General features: G+C 35.3%; 1 protein-coding gene across 1 annotated transcript in view; it reads right to left on the reverse strand.

Moving 5' to 3' along the window:
* The window catches only part of LOC126737132 (uncharacterized), an 86,688-nt gene that overhangs the window by 18,787 nt on the left and 43,322 nt on the right, over positions 1 to 24,579 (reverse strand). The window lies entirely within an intron of this gene.

The raw sequence follows: 24,579 nt of genomic DNA on the forward strand, positions 1-24,579 counted from the left end.
TATCTATTGGTATATATTGGTGTAAATATTAGTATGTGTATTGGTTATAAAAATATGCACTGTATTGGTTATTTAATTATTTTTACTGATTAAACAACTATTGAAAACATGGTTGATGAAGCTGATAAAGTTAATATTAGGAGCCTTCAATTGCCTTCGGATAATGTTAAGGGCTTAAAAATTAGCGAGTGAATAAGCCCCCAGATATATTTGCTGAAGTTGATTCTTATCAAGCTTCGATAGAATTACGGCATAAAAACTTTGATGAACAAGAATTCTAAATATCCTCCTCTAGTTGGCTTGCCACTATAAGTTAATTGCTGAAAAAACATTCTTTGCAACAGTTCCAGAGGTGGCAGTATTGCAAGTGATATTGCTTCTCAACGGGACAGTAATAATGTTTTGGATGGTGTAGATTTTTCTCAAGGTTCAGTCAAGGCCCAAATTCCCATCTATTCCCTTACTCATATTTGCTGGTAGTTCTGAAAAATGGCTTGAGTTGAGAGACACTTTTAGATCATTGGTTCATGATCATTCATTCTACTAATACTTCTATCGCTTGGAATTTAATGTGTCAAAGATATGATAATAAATCCATTTTGGCGAATAATTACTATGGCGAATAATTAATATAAAACTTCGATCACTACGGGCTTTTGACATACCAGTTGATAGTTGGGTTTGGTCGTTATCTACTTTATGTATGAGAAGTTAGATGCTACTACTGCTAGAAAGTGGCAAGAGCAGAAGCCAAAGGACAGGTTGCATGCATTGGTTGAGTTCAATTTATTCTTGAAAACTAAAGCTCAACTGTTGGAGAGGTTTGATGGTCAATTAAAAAAAAGCAGGTGGGTTAATAGTTCAGAGAATAAAAGCAAGCATTTGAATTCTTCTCTTAATGTCACTCTAAAACTATTCAATTTGTAAAAATCAGTATTCTATGAATTGTTTTAAATTTCTTAGCCGAAGCGTTTCTGAAGACTGCCTGAATTGTTTAAAACCCAATCATATGAGCAAAGATTGTCGGTCTGAAAATTGTAGAAAATGTATTTAATGAAATGTAAGGGAAGATCTTGTAATAAATTGAATATTTGTAAGCAATAAATCAATGTCTCATTTATTGGTATAAACCAGTTGGCTTCTTTCATAAGATATAAATATAATATAGTGGTACAATCTCTTCACAATAACTTCAGTGAAAATATCTCTTGTCTAGTGGTACCCAGAATTGTTGGTCATCTTCCTGGTAAAACCTTGGATGTGTCTCAATTGCAGATTCCAAGACATTTAAAGTTAGGTTGGATTATATCAGGTCCTTGTACTATTGGTCAAATAACGCTCTCCGATTTAATCAATTTTAATCTAATCTCCAATTCATTGTGGGTTAAATATTAAATTTGGATATTCAAAATCAACTGGAGAAATTTTGGTCAATTGAGGAACTCCTAAATTATTTAAAGCCCATACTTTCAAATGATGAAAACGAATGTGAAGTTATGTTTGTTCGAAGAATGAAAAGAAACAAAGATGGCCGATTTGTGGCTCAAATTCCCTTTAAACAATCTCCATCTATATTAGGAAATTCAAGATGCTCCGCTAAAAGACAGTATTTTTTTGATTGGAAAGAAGATTTAATTAAAATCCATAAATGAAAGAAGTGTATACTGACTTCATGAAGGAATGTGAGGCCATGGGTCATACGTCTGAATCTAGGGAGAATTCTGGTGATATTTCTTACTTTTTACTTTATTATGGAGTACTGAATGAGTATAGTTGTACAACTCATTTGCGTGTCGTCTATAATGGTTCATCTTCCATAGATAATGGAAGATAATATCTCGATCTCTTAATGATATTCAGTATACTGGTCCAAACATATAGAATGATTTGTTGGAAATATTAGGGTTATAGAAGACATAATATAGTCGTTTGCACCGATGTTACAAAAATTTATCGCATGGTATTGGTTGCTTAATTTGATTGATTTAAACAGCTGGGTCTAGAGTTTGAAAATGAGTATCCCGAGGCTTGTAACATAATTTCAAATATTTTTTTGTAGACGATTTGCTCTTTGGGGCAAATACTATTGCAGAAGCTGTAGGTCTGAGCCTTCAGGTATCTACAATATTATTAACTGGCTGTTTTTATCTTAGAAAATGGGTATCCATTTCATCTGACTAATGAGGTCTAGTCAAATCGTTGGAGGTATCTCGAACAGCATTCTTAATACTCGTGACATACATTTAAGTGCTGAGAATAAAACTTTTGGCTTGCATTGATCGTTTAAAAGTAATAATCCTATATATCATATTTTCTTAATTGATAATGAAAATTATACTAAAAGGATAATCCTTTCATCTATTGCTAAAATATACGATCCGTTAAGATTACTTTACCCATGCATAATTATTGCAAAGGTGATTTTGCAAATATTGTGGAGTACAAAGATTGGTTGGGATGAATCTTTGCACTTAAATATTTATAATCTTTGGCATGAATTAAAACAAGAATTAACAGTCCTAAATACCTTGAAGGTCCCGCGAAAAATACTTTGTTCTGATTTTGAGAATGATCTGTAGAATTACATGGATTTTGTGATCGTTCTGTTGAAACTTATGGTGCTTATCTCTATATTAAAAGCTCAAGCAAAAGTGGCCAAACGCAAATTTATTAAGTATTTGCTAATAGTGGGTAGCTTCTCTAAAAGTGATAACACTTTCTCGACATGAATTAAGTAGTGCATTGGTCCTTGCGCAATTGGCCAGGACTTTCAAAAGATCAGTAAATGTAATTATTGACAAAACATATCTATGGTCTGATTCATCAGTTGTCTTAGGCTGGATTTCTCAGTTACCCCACAATCTACAAACATTCGTTCGAAATCATGTATCCCAAATAGAATCATTACCTTCAATTTATAATTGGCATCATGCCTCATCAAAGGACAATTCTGCGACTATACTATACTGTCCAGGGGATGTTATCCTCAGTGATTAATTAATAATAAAATGTGGTGGAATGGTTCTCATTGGCTGAGTAATGATTACTCAGAATGAGTCACGCCAATTATCGAAATTGAAGTTTGGCCTGAATGATGAGAAAAACGTTCACACTTGCCAGGTCATTCCAAAATATTTTTTAAACAAAATATTTTCTAGTTTTTCTCGTTTAAAGCGTAGTTGTGCTTACATTTTACGATTCTGTTATATTTACAAGTTAGAAAGAACATTTAGGCCATTAACAGCCCCTGAAATAAGTAATTCTTTAGAAAAATTGGTCATAATCTCTCAGAAGGAATCCTTTCCACATGAATACTCATCACTTTTGCCAAAGCAGCAATGTCGCAGGCCCTTTTAATGCTCTTAACCCATGTAGTAATGTGAAGGGAATTTTAAGGGTGGGTGGTAGATTGGAATTATCGGACCTGGAATATGCCAAAAAGTATCCTGCTATAATTTTTCCAGAGTGTTTTTTTCTTTTGAGCATAAGTTTTTATTACATGCTGGTCCCCTTCACTTAATTGCTTCAATTCGTGAACATTATTGCCCAATTGATCGACGAAACTTAGCAAGGCAGATAGTTCACAAATGCTTAAATTGCTTTAAAGCAAAACCTAAATCTACTGGACAATTAATGGGTGACCTAAAAAGCACATCTCTCCTACTCCTCCATTTCATATTACTGGAGTCGACTATGCTGGTGTCCTTCATATAAAATCTACGAGTGAGCGGGGAGCCAAAATTTCAAAATGCTTCGTGTGTCTATTCATATGCTTTTCTACTCGTGCGGTGCATTTGTCGTTAGTACCAAAGTAACTTTTGAAGCACTTATTTCTACCTTGAGAAGTTTCATATCTCGCCGAGGTAAACCTTCATTAATATGGCCTGATACTGGCATAAACTTTGTTGGTGCCAAGTCAGAGTTAAAAATGCTTAGTAAATTATTATAGAGGCATAGCAAAGGATTAGCAGGAACTTTTGAAAGTGAAGGCATTAGTTGGAAGTTTACGCTCCCTCTCGCGCGTCTAACAACAAACAGCTGAAGCTTAGGAAACCCTCCTAATAAGTTAGAAAATTAATAATTTTCTTCTCTATGCGTCTGCGAGGGGAAATAATATTTTTTTCCCCTTACAAAACATTTTATTTTCTAAGTTAACAGTTCAAAGCACTGAAAAATAAATAATTCCAGTTTTATAAAGAGTCCCTAAAGGGCTCTTAAAAGCCAAACTTTCGGTCTACGGAGAAATGAAAGTTTTGTTTGCCAAAGTAAGAATAGAAACATTGATTTTTACCGTTTGTTTACTTTCGGGACAAACAGAGAAAGTCTACTACGTTTAGATTTTTAATATTAATGTGTTTGTTTCGAATTTAGTGGATTGCCCGCATAGTATAACATCTTTTTTAACCGAACACTAGAATAAAAATCCCTTTTAACCATAACACGCTCAACCCTTTTATTATGCAAAAATTAACAATTATTACAATATGCATGCACGCCCAAGTACTTAAATATTATTACTTGTATTATAGTAGAAAAACGGTCATTGAGGATTTTTAAATTTAATTTATTGCCGTTGTTTCCTTGCTTATTTTATTTAAAAAAAATAAGTATTTTCACCCAAGCAGCATATAATTAAGCTTATTTATACTCTTTACTCCCTGTTTGGTCCCAACAGTAAAACCGAAAATTAAAAGACGAAAAAGTCCAATTTGGAACAGCAGCAATTTCTCATTCGTCAGTTGGACGTTTGTGGGTAATTTCTGAGAGACTCGCGTATGCAAAACGGGGGAGGCCCTTTTGTTAAACAGTTAAATTTTCAAAACACGTTTGTCCTCATGGAGTTTCCAGTTCCCCCCGTCGGTTATTTCTTGCATTTGGGAATTTATTGCGGGGCGGCGAGCTTTGGTAATTATTTTTAACATCCTGCTGGTGTTTCGTGCTTCGTACTTCGATTTTTCCAGGGTAACGTCCATCGTTTTAGTTTCTTTTATTGTCCAGGTCATGCTTTTAACTGAGAAAATGACAGACAAAGATACTGCATATGTACTACTATGATAGTTGAAAATAAGGCCTTAATAAGTGCATATAGGGGAGAGTGAATCATAGGGGGCAAGTGCGTTTCTAGAAATATGTCGAGCAACCGGCATCATAGCACGACAATGATCAGGGTAGTGTACACTGTACATGTCTATTAGCGCGTATTGGGTCCTTAAGCATTTAGCTGAAAACTACTAAAATTAAGGTAAATATTAACATTTTTTAAATTTTGCGTGTTGTATTATAAAATATTTTAAGCGAAATCAATAAGGATTTTCCCCAATTTAAAGGCATTTTCTTAATATTGTATGAAGTGCATACCATAACCTTATATTTGCTTATACCGCGTTATGCTTAGAATGTTGCCACATTTATCTGTCTTTTCAAGATTTAAATTTTTATATTTTAAGAACGATTGGGGTAAGTGAGTCAGACATGACTGACTTACTCCACTAAAGTATCAAAAGTTCTTATAAATATATTTTATATATTGCAGAGAAAAAATGGTGCGTAACTACGTGCGTAAAACCCAAAAAGGATCATCCTCAGAAGATGCCATTCGTGTGCCTTAGAAGCGATTCAAAATAAAGAGATGTCAATTAAAAAAGCTAGTGTGGTTTTTAGTATTCCGAAAACCACCTTACAATCATGATTAAAGCATCGACAGCTCACTCCACTGGTAAACCACGGCAGGTTCAAACCCGTATTCACTGAAAAAATGGAAAAGGAATTATGTGAACACATAATTTTGTTGGAAAATCTGTTTTATGGACTTTCGACCACAGATCTTCGAAGGATTGCATTTCAATTTGCTGAAGCCAATCAAATAAGTCATCCTTTTAATAAAGATCGAAAACTTGCAGGAAAAGACTGGGTGAGCCCATTTTTAAATCGTCCGAAAATCTTCTCCATTCGAAGACCTGAAGCAACCAGCATTGAAAGAGGATTTTCCAAATCTAGGGTTAATGATTTTTTTCAAAACTTAAAACTGACAAGTTTAATTTTCCACCGCATCGGATTTTTAACTGTGTAGAGACGGGGATTACCTGCATTCAAAAACCGGGAAAAATTTTAGCTGAAAAGGGAAGAAAGCAAGTGGGAAGATTTAGAGAGAAAAAAAAAACACAACTTTATTGTGCTTGTGCTTGTGTCAGCGCTACAGGTACGTTTATTCCACCATTTTTTCTCTCATTTTCTCTCATTTCTTCTATTATAAGCCTTAACAGAATCCAGGAAGTTGTTTACTTCTTTTCTGGAAGTCTGAATGCATGGCTTTTTAGTTGCCTTACTTGTGTCAACTAAATTCTTTATATAACCTATTGTTTTTAATATGCTCTCTTTGTTTAATATTCTAATATTCAATTCCATGTATATAATCATATTACCTTCTGTAATTATGCTTTTTTTTGTATTGGTGGCTAATAAACGTCTTATTATTATTATTATTATTATTATTATTATTATTATTATTATTTATGGTTTTCCCTCGTGTTCGAATGAATCCTGGTTTTTTGAGCGGTTCATTTCCTCGAGCAGTAGGATTTCCTACTCCATTAGGCTGGATGGATGCTGACCTATTTATCAAATTTTTTAATTATTTTATAGGCTGCACCAAAACAACAACAGATTGTCCAAGTCTACTGATACTAGATGGACATTTAAGTCATAAGTCCATTAATTTAGTAAACCTGGCTATAAAATCAGGAGTTTCTATTATAACCTTACCTACTCACACATCAAATAAGTTGCAACCACTGGACGTAAGTGTCTTTGGACCATTTAAAACCTATCTGGCAGGAGAAATGCATCACTGGCTTACAAATCATCCAGGCTCTAGGATCACAGAATATGATATGGCTCCTATTATTAAAAATGCGCTTATTAAGGCTTTTACACCAATAAATATTATTAAGGGTTTCGAAAAAACAGAAATCTACCCATATAATCCAGATGTGTTTCAAGACAGTGACTTTGCGCCAGCCGAGAACATTCTTCAAAAGGAATGTAGGACAGAAAACATTAATCCCGCCGTGGGTTCCGTAGTAAGTGATGAAGTCTTGTTGAGAAAAGATAATATCCAGAGTACTTCTAAAGAATTAGTAAACAATTTTGAACAAGAACAACCATCATGTAGTTATGTTTCAGTTTCAACTTTAAGTCCAGTTCCAAAACTCTCTCAAAAGAAAGAAAATGCCAAATCCAAATCTAGGTGCATAGAAGGATCTAAAATAATAACCAGTTCTCCTTACAAAGATCAATTGGAAGAAAAATTAAAAGCAGTGAAAGCTAAGCAAGTAAAAAAGAAACTAGACGACAAAGCAGGGACGAGTACTAGTAATGGAAAAAAATTAAAAGAAGGAATTTTTAAGCAAAAGAAGCAAAGTGCCACGTCAAGAGCAGAAGAGAAACAACACAACATAAAAACAATGCCGGATGAAGAGAAAAACACATTATGCATTTACTGTCATGAGACCTACGAAAACACTTGTTATGAAGAATAGATCATGCGCATGCAATGTGGTGCCTTGTTCCGATAATGAGCCAGGTACTAATAATTATATTTGTGACAATTGTCGTTGATTAATTAGCATTCGGACTCACTTGCCCCATGTGGGTGACTCACTTACCCCTATAGCTTGGGGCAAGAGAGTCATTTTTCTTTTTTTTGTTTTAAGTTTGATATTTTTCCAAAGAGTTAGTGTTTAGTTTATTTTTAAGGTTATGTTAGTTTTAAACCAATTAAACTCGTGTTACAAACGATGAAAGTTTTTTTTATTTCTAAAACTTAGTAAGTTATACGCCGCAGAGCCTTAAGGTGTCTCACTTGCTCCATCCTCCCCTACAGGTTGTCCGGAAATTACGCGTCAGGATTTCGGTGGGCGATTCTACATAAAAAATTAATGCAACAAACTTCTACAATACAATTTTTTCAAAAAACCAAATTAAGGAAGGTACAGGGTATTAAAAAATATTAAGGAAAATGACTTAAAACTTTTTTGTTTTAATCTGTTTATAAATTTGGATGTCAAAATTGCATCATCGTAGAATTAACGGGTTCCGAAAAAAACAATTTTAAAAATTTATGTACGTTTAATTAAAAATTTTTATTTACAAAGCAAACCTTTAAACGAAACGCTTTATTTTGCATGGAAATGAGTGACATTGTATTATAAATTTTGACAGATATTATCTGCAATTTCGATTATTTTAAAATTATTAAGATTGAAAAAAAGATAAATAATAATAATAATAATTTGCGCAGAACTACGCGACATGTATTACTATTACGGTGCAGCTGAGGGAAATGTAGTAAGAGCGCAACGTTTGTACAGAGAAGCATTTCCGAATCGAAGAATACCACGATCGCAAATGTTTAGCACTATCCATCAGAGACTAGGAGAATTTGGAGCATTTAAAATTAGTCGACATGATGTCTACGAAAAACTTGAACTTAAAGAACGGAACTCCATGTTTTGAATGAGATTGAAAATAACCCTACTCTTAGCGTAAGATCAATTGCAACTCAGGAAAATATTCCGAAAAGTGCAGTTCATGAAATTTTACAAGAACAACTCCTACATCCCTTTCATTATCAAAAGGTTCAAGCTTTAAACCCTGAAGAACCAGTGGCTTGACTTAATTTCTGTACGACCATTGGAAATCTTCATTATCATAATCAAAATTTCACATGTTTTATTCTTTTCACTAATGAAGCTGCCTTTGGACATGATGGTTTAATAAACCTTCATAATGAACATTATTGGTATGACGAAAACCTTTATGTAGTCATAGAACAACGTTTTCAGAATAAATTTTCCCTCAATGTGTGGGCCGGTATTGTCGACGATCATTTAATAGGGCCACATTTTTTCCCGCAAAGGCTATATGATGAGGTCTACTTAAACTTTTTAAGAAATGAGTTGCCCAATCTACTAGATTGTTTCTCTTCAAATAAGGCGTGAAATGTGGATGCTATAAAATGGCGCTCCATGAGACAACTTTTACATCAATATTTCCCTAAAAGATGGATTGGATGCGGTGGGTTTATGCAATGGCCTCCCAGGTCGCCAGATCTAAACGCTATGGATTTTTTCTTTTGAGGTTACCTAAAATCTATGGTTTACTGAGACAATGAATTATTAATAATTGTGAAATGATTAAACAGAAGGAAGGCATATTCTCTAGGATTCGTTGGAACTTAAAATTAATGTATGTATTGAAATGGAAGAGCAACATTTTAACATTTTTTTATGAAAGTATTACTTTAAAATTAAATTAGGTGTGTTATCGTAAATAGTTATTTTATTTAAGAAATTACCCTTTAACAATGTATGTTTTCAAGGCTTGCGTAATAGACTAATGAAACATGACATTACAAAATACAAATTTATGCAATATTTATGGCAAACCTGTTTTTGAAGGTGGTAGACAATGGTACAGTGAAAACATCTTGTCAAACTTGCATTGTCTTATTTATTTAATGTAACACGACGTTTCGGTTGGTAAGTATCTCCAACCGTTATCAAGTGTAAACTGACAGCAAACTACTATTCTATAGGCTTATATACTAGATGTGTGCAGCGACGTGGAAGGGGGGGGGGGAGGGTGAGAAAGTCATCCGTGAAAAGAGTTGGGGGGAGGGGAGGACACGCGTCTCTCTAGATCCTACACTGTCCTGAGAGTAGAGGCTTCCAGATGTTGGGTATATCGACGCTTGGCTGGCTGAAGATCCTCTGATTCTGTGAAATGAAAGCTGCCTCTACGAACTTCCTCTTCCGCCAGTGCTGTTCCTTGTGCAGAATCTTGGCTTCTGACCAATGGATATTGTGTCCATTATGCCACGCGTGCTCTGCTATTCCGGATTTGGAAACCTCTCCTCTTTGGGTCCAGCTGCGATGTTCCTTCGCTCTGATTTCTAGGGGGCGCTTCGTTTCACCTATGTATGAGTCACTGCACTCACATGGGATCCGGTAGACGCAATTTTTTTGGTATCCACCATGCCATCTGGTTTGGTCTTTGATACCACGCTTCTGATAGTGGTGCTAGATCTAAAGGCAGTTCTAATATTGTACTTGCTGGCAATGCGTCGGATTTGTTCCGATGTACCCCTAATGTAAGGTATGGGTAGAAGTCTGGTTGTCGTGGTGGCCTCGTCTCTGATTTGATTTGGACGCGTCCTTTGGATGGTCCTACTTATTAGCTTCTTTGGATATCCATTCTGTTGTAGGTCTTTGTAGATGGTATCCACTTCAGTCTTGAGATCCTCGTCGTTTCTACAGATGGTTCGAGCTCTATTGTAGAGGGATCTTATGATGCCTACTTTGGTGGTTGCAGGATGGTTGGACTCATAGTGCAGATACTGGCCCGTGTGTGTTGGTTTTCTATAAACTGAAGTTCGTAGATTTCCGCCGACCTTTTTAATGTCGTGTTACATTAAATAAATAAGACAATGCAAGTTCGACAAGATGTTTTCACTGTACCATTGTCTACCACCTTCAAAAACAGATTGGATAACCGGTACGGACCCGGAACCAGCAACCTATTTAGAGGCTTTGAGAAAACCAAGATAAAGATGACCAAGGAGGAGGAACACATCAGCTTCCTGCGAGAAACAAGAGACGCCAATGTCATTCCTACTGGTCTACGTCTCAAAACCGCTATACCAGGTAGAAGATCAGAACGTATTCTTGAACGTGCTAGTATGGAGCTGCTGCGATCTCAACTTAGCTACCACCGTTGGAAGAAAGCAAAAATAGAAATCGAATGCATTCAGCGATTCGAAGAAATCAAAGAAGTTACATTGGAGGAAGACTATTAACCAATCTTTGACAAAATAGACTTCACTTGCCAGAAACTAAGAGAAAAGCTAAGAGCAGGCCACCTTTCAAAACTCCAAAACCTTAAATCCAGACGAACCAACAGGACTCAACCAGCACCAACCTCTAACTTCCCCGCCACCATCATTAATATGTCAAAAAGAATCCTTACCGATGCTGAACAAAAGGTGTTAAACAGAGGACTAAACTTCGCCATATCCTCAAAACCATCCTTTATAGACATAGTGTCTTCAGTAGAATCAATCCACCTACCACATCCTGAGGCCGATGAATTTCGACACGAGGTAAGGGTTGCTCTAGACTCACTTAAAAAACAGAAACCTTCGCAGAACATCAGCAAAGAAGAGGAAACAGCTCTCAGGAACCTCAGAAGTGAAAAGAACATCAAAACTCTTCCTGCACATAAGGCAATGCAACTGTGATTATGGACCTGGAAACCTACGAAAACAAGGTTGAGGAAGTTTTGAACAAAGGCGAATACAGGCTACTATCTAAGGATCCGACGACATAGAAGGTCGAATTTACAGAGCACTTAAAAAGTACTCCTCAACATTGTCGGATGCGGTACGCTTTAGGCTGACACCACATTATAGCAAACCTCCACACCTATACGGACGACCCAAGATTCATAAGGAGCTAATGCCTCTGCGGCCCATCACGAGCTCTAGAAATTCGCCGACATCAGAACTCTCGAAATTCCTTTTGGAGATCATTAGACCGATCCAGGGAAATGCAGCGTCTTTCGTGCGAAACTCTGCCCACTTTGTAGACCTTCTTGGAGGGATCGAAGACGAGACCAATGACAGATTGGTGAGTTTTGATGTCGAAAGTCTCTACACCAATGTACCCATAGGAGAGTCTCTTAACATCATCCGAGACAAACTAAGCAAGGATGCAGCTTTCTCAACTCGGACCACACTGCCTCTGGACGGGGTGATGGAACTTTTGCAGATCTGTCTTCGTAATTCTTACTTTCAGGTCAAGGATAGATTCTACGCCCAAGACGAAGGACTTCCGATGGGTTCATCTCTTTCCCCAGTAATAGCAAACATCTTCATGGAATGGTTCGAGGAACATGCAATAGATGCCTCCCGTTGCAAACCCAAGCTCTGGCTTCGATATGTGGACGACACCTTCATCATCTGGGACAAAGAGAAAAAAGTACTTCAGGAGTTTCTGCTTCACCTCAACAGTTTCAGACCAACAATCAAGTTTACGATGGAGACAGAAAAGGACTCAGCTCTACCTTTCCTAGATGTCCTCATTAAAAAGGTCGGCGGAAATCTACGAACTTCAGTTTATAGAAAACCAACACACACGGGCCAGTATCTGCACTATGAGTCCAACCATCCTGCAACCACCAAAGTAGGCATCATAAGATCCCTCTACAATAGAGCTCGAACCATCTGTAGAAACGACGAGGATCTCAAGACTGAAGTGGATACCATCTACAAAGACCTACAACAGAATGGATATCCAAAGAAGCTAATAAGTAGGACCATCCAAAGGACGCGTCCAAATCAAATCAGAGACGAGGCCACCACGACAACCAGACTTCTACCCATACCTTACATTAGGGGTACATCGGAACAAATCCGACGCATTGCCAGCAAGTACAATAATAGAACTGCCTTTAGATCTAGCACTACTATCAGAAGCGTGGTATCAAAGACCAAACCAGATGACATGGTGGATACCAAAAATTGCGTCTACCGGATCCCATGTGAGTGCGGTGACTCATACATAGGTGAAACGAAGCGCCCCCTAGAAATCAGAGCGAAGGAACATCGCAGCTGGACCCAAAGAGGAGAGGTTTCCAAATCCGGAATAGCAGAGCACGCGTGGCATAATGGACACAATATCCATTGGTCAGAATCCAAGATTCTGCACAAGGAAGAGCACTGGCGGAAGAGGAAGTTCGTAGAGGCAGCTTTCATTTCACAGAATCAGAGGATCTTCAGCCAGCCAAGCGTCGATATACCCAACATCTGGAAGCCTCTACTCTCAGGACAGTGTAGGATCTAGAGAGACGCGTGTCCTCCCCCCCCCCCCCCCTCCCCCCAACTCTTTTCACGGATGACTTTAGTCTAATTTTTTGTCGAATCCCTTGCTTTTAATTATCAACATTAATAATACTTATTATTTATATTATCTTCTTATTTGTCACCAATATAAGTACAATAAAAAGATTTATTAAAGTCATGGCGAGATCTAGCCTAAGGATACCCTATCTTGGTATGCTAATTTAAATTAAAAGCTAAATGGAATGCATAGCAACTAAAATAAATGTAAGATAAGTATATAAATACTAAAAATTAATTACAATTATATCATGCAAATAAAAATAACATTTTAAACTAATTTCAACTAATGATTGATAGATTGCATAGTAAACAGGAGTTCGGATTTACGTTTACAATATATAAAAAGTATACAACAAACAACAAGAAAAAACTTATTTGTTCATATAAACATTTGTTCTACTTAAAATTAAGGTTCTAACTTTCTACCTAAAGGTTGCTACAGAGGAAAGTGATTTTACTGCAGGTGGTAATAAAATGTACATTCTCGGCCCATTACAGCTAAAAGAGCCTTGAAATTTTGTCGATCTGTGTTTAGGAATAACGAAGCTATGACTGTTGCAAGTACTTCTCGCATGAACACTAAGGTTTGGTGTTAGCTTATTGTGTAGGTAGACGGCTCGCCAGAAAGCACTACTTCGTATACAGGTGTAGCCAATTGTAGTTTAAACCATTTTTCCAAGAACAGCCATTTTGACCTATCTAGTACTGGAGTGATTATATTGTTTCCTATTAAAACAAAATTTTATACATGCATTTTGAATTTTTTGTAGACTCTTTCTTTCACGATAATATAATGTTGGTAAGCTGAGTATATTTGCATAGCACTTAATAGATCATATTAATGAGTCGCAAAGGTGCAGTCTTCCATCTGTTGTAAATAATTCTTTGTTCATATAAAAAAAAATAATTTTTAAAAACATGTTTGCAATAACCTAGACATATGCTCGTCAAATCTAAGGTCATTGTCTAAAACAATTTCTAGATTTTTTTCATAATGACTAGAAAACAGACATAAGCCATCTATACCTATTTTTGGCGTATCGGGAAGTGGTTCTTCAAATAGCAGCAGCTTGGCTTAGTAGAGTTGAAAACCAATTAATGGCTTACACATAGATTATATGGAGGGTGTTCATTTGAAAACTTCCCACCACGGATATATCGAAAACCACTGTATAAAAAAAAACGCCGAAATACGTCAAAAGGTTTGTCAAGGGGGACAACTTTTTGACCTAAAATTACTTTACCCCCTTTCACCCTTGGCCCCCCCAGGGTCATCCCCTTAAAATTTTAAATGGCAAGGGGTATCGAGTAATAGCTTGTTTAAAAGGTCTTTCGAAGTCTTTTATTTTGACGTTTAATTTTTTTAAATCGGTCGATTCGTTTTCGAGAAAATTAGAAAGTTGTGAAATTGTTCAAAATTTTGCCCGTTTTTGGCCAAACAATGATATAGGCGATGTTCAAATTCCTGACGGACATTTTCAAAAAGATGTTGTGGGATATCATGGCAGCTGTCGATGATGCGTTGACGAAGTTTATCCAAACTTTCAGGTTGGGGAGTAAACACAATAGATTTCAAATGACACCATAGAAAAAAGTCTAACGGCGTTATATCAGGAGATCTAGCAGGCCATTCTATAGGCCCCCTTCGTCCTATCCATTTATCCGGAAACTGGTCGTCTGAAATATATTTCCAGCAAGACAGCGCTTCTGCTCACTATGTTCTTCCCGTTCGGCAATGGCTAGATTATAGCTTGCAGAGACTGTCGGTAACATTCGATTATAAACATATGATAAACTTGAACTGGTGTGAACGATAAATACGAAGATGCTTATGACAAATGTATTTAAGGAAAAAAGTAAGGAACGAAGAATACTACTTTGTGGAACTCCTTGTGATAATTTCAAATACTCAGAACACGCGGAATTTACTCTTACCGTTTGGCGCCTTTCTAATAAATAATGCTCCCACACATGACGCTACATTTATGTAGCGCAAAATATTTCAGTTTTCTCAAGAAAATTAAGTGATTCAGGGTATCAAATGCAGGGCTAAAGTCTAGCAGTACTAATACAGTTGTCCTTCCTTAATCACAACCTGTAAAAATATCGTCATAAACTTGAATGAGAGCTGTACTGGTACTGTGATTTGTACGAAACCCTGACTGTGTTGTTTGTAGTAACTGCCTAACATTGTTTGGTTTATAAACTTTGGACTTCAAATAGCTTTTTAAGAAAAAATCTAATGGGGTTATATCCGGTGATCTTGGTAACCACTCAATCGGACCCCGTCGTCCAATCCATCGGTTAGGAAAAGTTGCATAAAACAATAGAACGGCGATGGCAAAGTGAGGAGGTGCTCCTCTTGTTGAAACCGTATCTCGTTACTAGGTATGTCAGCCTCTTGTAAGATCAGGCAATGAAAGAACTAAAGCAGGTAAAAGTTTAAGTAGCGCTCTCCATTTAATGTTTCTTCGAAAAAAAAGAATCCAAGGATTTGATTTTTCGTTTTGGCCCAAGGAGGATTTTCAAATGCCCAATATCTGCAATTTTGCTTGTTAAATGATAAAGTTTCATCATTAATGCCTCAAGAATCTGCTCATAAAATTGTACTCGACGGTCAAAATCGTCTTTTAACAATACATGTATCAGTTGTAGGTATTATAAAAGCATGATATTTATTTACACGAAGTATTTTTGTCACTGACCCTACTGATAAATTCCAATTCCTAGAATTGTACTAATCGCAGCATGCGGATTATTCTCCGTTTCTACTAGAACATTCATGGTGGCATCCTGAGATACTTTTTGAGGGTTTCCTTTAGATAAATTTTCTATACGGCCATGGTCCCTAAATTTTGATTCAATTTATGCTAACGGTGGATCTCGTATTATAACTAGTGGATTATTACAAATGAAGGATAATCAGCATCAGTTGTATTAAATAAATTACAGACTTATTGTTACGTACGCACCCGGTCTTTTATTAAATCTTCATGAGTATTCAATTCGTTTTTTTCCAGATAAATGCATTTTATTAAAAAATTATGATTATAGTCACAAACCACTTACGTTATCACGTATGTTCTAGAATTGGAAACTCCTTGAAAATAAAAAGGTCTACTTGTTGGTCTAATGTTGGCGTCATAGTTTCTAGTTAAGATACCCGGTAACCAAAATTTTCAGTGCAAAAGCCTCATTGAATTAATTGGACAACAAACTAAACATTAGCTGCAATAAATCTAGAATAAATTTCAAAATAGCGTCCCGCAGCCACTTTGAAGTTTTACAGAGACCAAAAACTGACCAGACTGTAGAGACCAAAAAGTAGTATTTAGGTAACGAATGATGTGTGCGAAATTTCAAAATTTTATATAAAGGCATTCAAAAGATAAGAGGGAGGGGACAATTAAGAGCCACACTGTTTATTTATTTTGGTGTAAGTTCATAAAGTACATTTCGCTTAAAAAAATATGCTTAACTCAAAAAGAAAAAATTGAAATATAATACTATTATCTTACCAATTGCAACATTCTACATAATTGCACATGTAAATAGAATTTTGGGTTTTTCATAATTTCGTGCTTTTTCAAATTTTAAGTAAAAAAAATTTCCGAGGCAACCCGCATTTATCTATATTTGTGTTCTGTGTGTAAAAGAAACGATTTGAATTAACTTGTTCCCAATATTTGTGGCCCACTTGAGACTGTTTCAAGAAGAAGCAAATTTTTAATTTCATAATTAATTAAAAAAACGCACTGAAATCACTCAAAATATGCTTTTAATAATAATAATATACGCAAGATACACAAACCAAACGTAAACAACGACCGCAGATGCCAAATACCTTTATCAAGAGAATACTTCCAAGCGAAATTTACAGCGTTATGTGAAAATTTTGCGATTTAAAGAATCCAAATTCGAAATATTAATTATTATTAGTGATTAGTAAATATTCTACAAAATAGTTTTGATTATTAAATGAATTTCACTTTTTCTTTTGATTTATAATACAGAATGCAATTCAGTTTCTGCTTATTACAATAATTTATTATATCACTTTATTTTCTTCTGTTGAAATCGAGTAATCAATGATAATATGGAATACTAAGCATGTTCATCAATAAAATATCCCCTCTGCCTGATGTTGCGCTCAGCCCAAAACAGCAAATATACAGGGTGTCATTGAAATGGTGTAAAAAAATTCGGGGGGTGATAGTACTCCTAAAAATTTTAAAAAAAGTTCCTATAACTATAGGGCGGAAAATGCATATTAAGGGAGTTAGGGGCACTGAAAGGGTAAATTTAAAAAACGGTTTTTTGAAATTGTAGGCTTAAAAAACGAGATAAAATTTCGAAAAAAAATCCTCTGCCATAAATTTTGACCCAAAATCAAATGGTGATACTGAAAAATAATTTGGAAAATCGGAAAGGGTAGTTTTTGCAAGGGTAGATGGTTAATTCGTAAATAACTTTTTTTAGGTTATTTTTTTCGCAACGTGGGTTCATTTTTTAAAAACTACATACTTTTTCCTACAAAAAAGGTACTCTTGTTGCACATCTCCCAGAACGATGGTTTTCGAGAAAATTGAAGGCAAAAAGTTTGCTCTGATGGGTTGCTAACTGGTTAAACAACATAAACCTATGAAAGTTATGGGGTTTCAAAAGTAAACACGTAGTTATTAAATAACTAATTGAAAAATCTACATTTTATGATTTTTAAAACATCTTATTGCTTTAAAAAACGAAATAAACCAATTACCAAAATTCCTTATTAAAATAATGCATTTCTTAATTCATTCATAGTAAATGTTCAAAGTGACCACCATTCATTTCAATGCAGACATCTGCTCTTCTTCTCCATGATCTGCGTACCCTGTTGAATATCCCTGGGGTTGTACGAATTTGATTGGAACAGTCGATAATGCGTTGACGTAGTTGCTCTTCAGTATTAATCGGCACTGAGTAAACCAAAGTTTTCAAGTGGCCCCAGAATTAGAAATCTAATGGATTAAGATCTGGTGATCTTGCTGGCCAAGCTTGTGGACCACCACGTCCTATCCAACGCCTCTCAAAAACTTGGTTTAAATGATTCCTCACCGCTAGCGGAAAATGAGCTGGTGCACCATCATGCATAAAATACGTGATCTGCCTCTGTGCTATGGGAACTTCCTCCAAAAGTGCTGGTAGATCATGTATTAGAAAATTAAGGTAAATTTGACCATTTAGCCTAAAATGTTTATTATTATAAATAACAAGCGACTTTTCAAAAGGTGTCAAATTAACCTCGGGGGTAGAAAAAATGGTCCAATAAGTCTATCGCCAAGAATTCCCGCCCAAACATTAACTGAGAATCGAATTTGGTGTCGACTTTCCACAACAGCATGAGGGTTCTCATCGGACCAGTGATGTGTATTATGGTAATTGAAAATTCCATTTCTTGTAAACCCAGCTTCATCCGTGCATAAAATATTTGCCAAAAAAAGGGGTTCTTGTACCTGTTTTCTTAATAACCAACGACAGAAGATGACTCGAGCGGGATAGTCTGCCGGAGCAAGAGCTTGTACCCTTTGGATGTGATACGGATGCAGGAGTTGAGTCTTAAGAGTCATCCACACAGAATGGCGACTCACGTTTTCCCGCGCTGCAATTCTCCTTACAGATATCCCCGGATCTTCCTCTACATGTGCTAAAATGCGCTCCTCAACATCAGGTGTACGTACCATCAAGTTACGGCCACGGTCTTGGTTTCTATGTCCAAATGAACCTGTGTCTCTTAGGTGCTGATGAATTCTCGCAAATATCCGGTGAGAAGGTGCCCTGCGATTTGGATATTTTTGGACATACAAGCGCTTAGCCAAAAGACCGTTTCCGTTTGCTCTTCCATAAATAAAATGCATATCTGCCAGTTCACACACAGGGTATTCCATAATTTGTGAAATTTTACGTTTACGCACAGTTCAACAACAATCAACTGACAAAAATATTTATGAACCAGAACATTTCTTTTGCGTACATGCAAAATAAATAAAGTGATAAGACCGCATACCTTCAATAGCTACGTTTACCCCGCGAGTACCAAATATTCAGTACGCGGACTAAAACCTCTACATTATTCTCAAACCTATTAAGTCACAATTTGGAATAATTTACGTGTAAACTTGTCAACTCGCGCACGTTGAGTTTGAGAATAGGGGATTGGGTCCGCGTATTGAATATTTGGTACTCGCGGTGTAAACTAGGCTAATGAATCAAATAAGTATGCATTTAATAAGGAATTTTGGTAATTGGTTTATTTCGTTTTTTTAAAGCAATACGATGTTTTAAAAATCATGAAATTTAGATTTTTCAATTAATTATTTAATAACTACTTGTTTACTTTTGAAACCCCATAACTTTCATAAGTTTATGTTGTTTAACCAGTTAGCAGCCCATCAGAGCAAACTTTTTGCCTTCAATTTTCTCGAAAACCATCGTTCTGGGCGATGTGCAACAAGAGTACCTTTTTTGTAGGAAAAAGTATGTAGTTTTTAAAAAATGAACCCACGTTGCGAAGAAAATAACCTAAAAAAAGTTATTCACGAATTAACCCCTACCCTTGCAAAAACTACCCTTTCCGATTTTCCAAATTATTTTTCAGTATCACCATTTGATTTTGGGTCAAAATTTATGGCAGAGGATTTTTTTTCGAAATTTTATCTCGTTTTTTAAGCCTACAATTTCAAAAAACCGTTTTTTAAATTTACCCTTTCAGTGCCCCTAACTCCCTTAATATGCATTTTCCACCCTATAGTTATAGGAACTTTTTTTAAAATTTTTAGGAGTACTATCACCCCCCCGAATTTTTTTACACCATTTCAATGACACCCTGTATACTCAAGTGTATTTAATGTTTTAAGGGAAGCCTTTTGTCAATATCGACATCTATCATCTTTGGAATCATTTCGGGATGAAATGAGGTTAGGGAGATGTCGATGTTGACGATATTGTCAGCACCGAGAAACCAGCTGATTCTTCATTATTCCGGAATGATACAAATATAGTAGTACCGTTGATTGAAAAGGGAATCGCCTCTTCAATCAACGGTAGTACATAACATCTCGAAGATTAAGCGGAATCTTTCGGAACAGCGTTGTACCGAGTATACAGGGTGGTTCATTTAACTTGAGAGATCGCAATATCTCGAAAACTAAAAATGTATCCAGAAAATGCTTCACGTAAAGTTTGAATGGTTCCCAGGAGGCCATAAAATGACGTCATTGGTTTGACCTTGAGTGGACGTCTTCAAGGTCAAATGAAAGTCAACTTCACTTTTTTGCATAGAAACCTCTATTTTTTTAATAGTAGCTGATTAAGCGTTAAAAAATAAGTAGCTTTCATCAGACACTTTTTTACATGCGACTTCTCCGTTTCAAGATATTTATTCTTGGTTCTTTTAGGAATTTATTCCTTGACAATGACATTTGCCCTTGTAGGGTAGTATCTGATGATCTATCAAAAAGAGTGAAAGTATCTTATGATAGAATTTTTTTATCATCAGAATCGAAAACTTAAAAATAAAACGTACAAAGTTCAAATAAAAGAAATTGAAACAAAAAAGTCAGAAAATTATTTTAATAAATGTTGACCTTCTACTTCTATATATTTTTCGACTAGCTTTTTAAACGATCGATGAACAGAGTGCAGCATCTGTGGAATTATCTGCCCGCAAACCTCCGTGATTCGCAGGTTTTCGGGAGTCGTTGGTGGATCGCGATATGCGATCTCCTTCAAATAACCTCATAGAAAAAAATTTAAGGCCGTCAAATCAGGTGACCGTGGCGGTCAGTGGACTGCTCAACCGCGACCTATCCAATGACTATTGAAGTCACGATCCAACACTTGGCGCGCAAAGCGTGTATAATGTGCAGGACAACCATCATGCTGGTACCACATATTTAGTCTCACTTCAAAACGCACATCTTCCAAAAATCCTGGTAGAATCTCCAGCAAAAAATTACGGTCTTTTTGGCCTGCTATATATTTTATTTGAAACCACCTGGGATTAATGCATGTTATGCCCAATAATGCATGTTATGACGATTAACTACACCATAGTTTGTAAATGAAGCTTTATCGGTGAATAAGTCGCGCAGAAAGAAATTATTATTTCCATGGAACTCATTTTGGGGCCATTCACAAAACAACACTCGATTTTGGAAATCATTCCCGTGAAGCTCTTGATTTAACGACAAGTGATACGGATGAAACTTGTGGCGTTTCAAAAGTCTCAGACACTTGTTTTGGAGATTCTAGAAGCAGAAGAAATTGATCGTGAGCTGACTCCAGAATTATGGGCAACTGCAGCTCAGACGGCAATTTCATTATTTTGACTGGTAATGCTTATCTTTCTTGATCGATTTATCGTTTTCACACTTCCATCTTCTATAAAGTGGTTCACTACACGATAAAATGATGCTCGCGATGGAAGTCGCCGTTGAGGATGTCACATGGTATACAGTTCAATGGCTCTATTAATATTCCGTTCAGATTCACCATAGATAAGGACCATTTCCACTTTTTCATTTATTATTAGGCATTCCATAGTCGCTCAACAAAATAGTCAAATACTTAACAAATAACTGAACGAATACTGTGAACCAAAATAGTCTCTCATTTACCTTTTATTTAATTAAAATGGTCCTTTAATTTTTTTAGTTATTGTTAGGCATTCCATAGTCACTCCACAAAATAGTCAAATACTTAATAACTGAACGAATACTGTGAACCAAAGTAATCTCGTATTTACTTTATTCATCAGTATTTGTTTACAATCGCCTGAAATACCTGGGATAAACACGTGAGATCTGTTCACTCTAGAAAATGTTCGCATCATAACAACTTACATTGATCATTGATCAACAAGATCTTGTCACAACAATATTGAAGAATTGCTGAACAAAAGCTATTCCTGTTTCTAATGTCATTGTCAAGGAAAAAATTCGTAAAAGAATCAAGAATTAATATCTTGAAAAGGAGAGGTTGCATGTAAAAAAGTGTCAGATGAAAGTTACTTATTTTTTAACACTAAATCAGATACTATTAAAAAAATAGAGGTTTCTATGCAAAAAAGTGAGGCTGACCTTCATTTGACCTTAAAGACGTCCACTCAAGGTCAAACCAATGATGTCATTTTATGGCCCCCTGGAAACCATTCAAATTTCACACGAAACATTTTTTGGATACATGTTTAGTTTTCGAGATATTGCGATGTCTCAAGTTAAATGGACCACCCTGTAAGGAGCCGCATTGCCGATAGTGGTCACTTGTCACTTCAGCGAAGTAAAGTTCTGAATTGTAGCGGGAGATTTAAATAGTTTTAAATAAATATCTCTAGTAGTCATGAGTGATTTTGTTTTCGTAAGTGAAGTGTGTAAACAACTAAGTTGACTATTTTCGATTATTCTAACCAATAAATATTCAATCTAACTCCGACAGAAAACTGAAGCAAGATGAAACAGCTTTTAATAGAATTAGAACCATATTGTTTGAATAACTATTTTGACATAGAATTGCAAAGATAAAGATTTTTATTTATTTTGGCTGTATTTTGTGTACATATATTATAACACAATTAGAAATATAGAATTTTGGAATTTGATTTTAGTAAGGAACTTAGTTTGCCAGGTTTTAACCGAAAAAAAAAAACGTAAATTGAACCCAAACCAATTCCCTAAAATCAACTTATAATTAGCCAGAGACTATGCGTCATTAAGAAATTTAAAAAAATATAAAAATCAATATAGAGTCGATTCCAATCAAATCTACTTTTAAGAATCTTATGCAGGCTATGCAGCATTCGGAATTTTTTTATTATACTTACAATTTCTTATTACCTGAGACTGTTAAAGTCTTACATAAAATTGCGTATGCGTGGCCAGCAGATTTTGTGACATTTTGAATCTAGTTCCTGCCATTCCCAACAATTTCTACGTGTTTTTGTAACTTGTTTTGAATTTGAATAAGTATTTATCAGATGTTTTAAAAAAAAAATTATATTTCTAAATATCAACAGACAAAACGGTCAAAAAAAAAATCACGTAAGCTTTAAAATTAAAAAATTAATTCCCTCAGTCAAATCTTTTATTAAATTAATCTCTTTCCATACATATACAGAATAATTAAATCAAAACAACCAAAAATCAAGCTCACCAAGTAATTTTAATGATAATATGAACTACATTAAACAAATGAAAAGCCGCAAAAATCAAAATATGATGAGGATTAATGTACGAGCCACTGAAATGTTAAATGTTTCATGAAATATTATTCCCCACAGCATAAAAGTGCACGAAACAGCCAGGAAAACTGTTTTAAAATTTATTATTATTGTGTATATGTGTGTGTGCTTTTTTCGTGTAGATTTTATTGTTGGCCTGCAGAGTTCTAAAACGGTTCTGGTGAAAAGAATGATCTATGTTTATGTTTTTCAGAGTTTAGCCGGCATGTTACTGGTTTACTGTTTTAGTCTATACGTGAGAAAACATAGTTTTTTATATGACCTCCATTAAATTTTTTTTTTGCTTTTTGATTTATTTTAACTAATTTTCCTCCCCTTGATTCTCTAGGAGGGAAGCTCATGGTAGTATTCAAGATCTAGTTATTGATATATTATATTATATGATATTGGATGTGATAATCGCACATTTTCTTAGTAATAGCTACGCAGAGGCGGATCCAGAACTTTACTAAGGGGGGGCACTTGCTACTAAATGCAGTTAATGTTGATGAGAAATGTTTAAACTAAAACTCATCTATAAGTACACATATTTTGAGTTGTTTATATAGAGAGTTATAAAATAAATGTATTATATTAAAACTGACGCATCAGCGGTGCATATTAAAAACATTTCCGAACTTGTTTTTCAAAAAAATTTAATTTGTGGTGGTTTATCCTAAATCCAGCACACCGGAGAGCCATGAATTCAGAAATAAAGTCCCATCAGGAAAAATATCGCTAAAAACTCAAATTATCCTTCAAAAATAACGAAAAGAATCTCCCTTTAAAATAACGAAAAGTATCCTTTCGTTATTTTAAAATTTAGCCGCAAAACAGAGGCGCGACATAAAATTATTTAATGTTCATATTTTTAATTTTTGGTCTTATTGTTAAACATTTTATTATTTTATTTTTTTTGTTGATGTATATATAGGCAGAAGTATCTATGGTTATAATATAATACATCTATTACATAAGACCCTGTAGAATTTGAATAGAATAAACATAGGTAGTAGGTATACATTTTTAGTAAAAGTCAGAATAATAGAAAAACTTTTTATTACAGACTACAAAACAAAATCGAACCTATGTTTCGATTTTGAAAAATGATTGGTTATATTTTCTATACTTATATCTAGATCTCAATGTACATTAAGTAATGCTAAACCTAAAAGTCTTTCTTGTGACATTCTGTTTCTCAGCCATGTCTTCAATCTGCGTAAAGCTGAAAAGGTGCGTTCAGCTGACGCTACACTAACCGGAAGGCTCCTCAAAATTTGTAGTAGGATGCTGCAGTTTGGATAAATCTCTTTATCACACAGTTTAAAAATATCTATTACAGAAAGTTCTTTTTATATTTTTGGTC

This window comes from Anthonomus grandis, chromosome 1, assembly GCF_022605725.1.
Source record: "Anthonomus grandis grandis chromosome 1, icAntGran1.3, whole genome shotgun sequence".
Taxonomy (NCBI): Eukaryota; Metazoa; Arthropoda; class Insecta; order Coleoptera; family Curculionidae; genus Anthonomus; species Anthonomus grandis.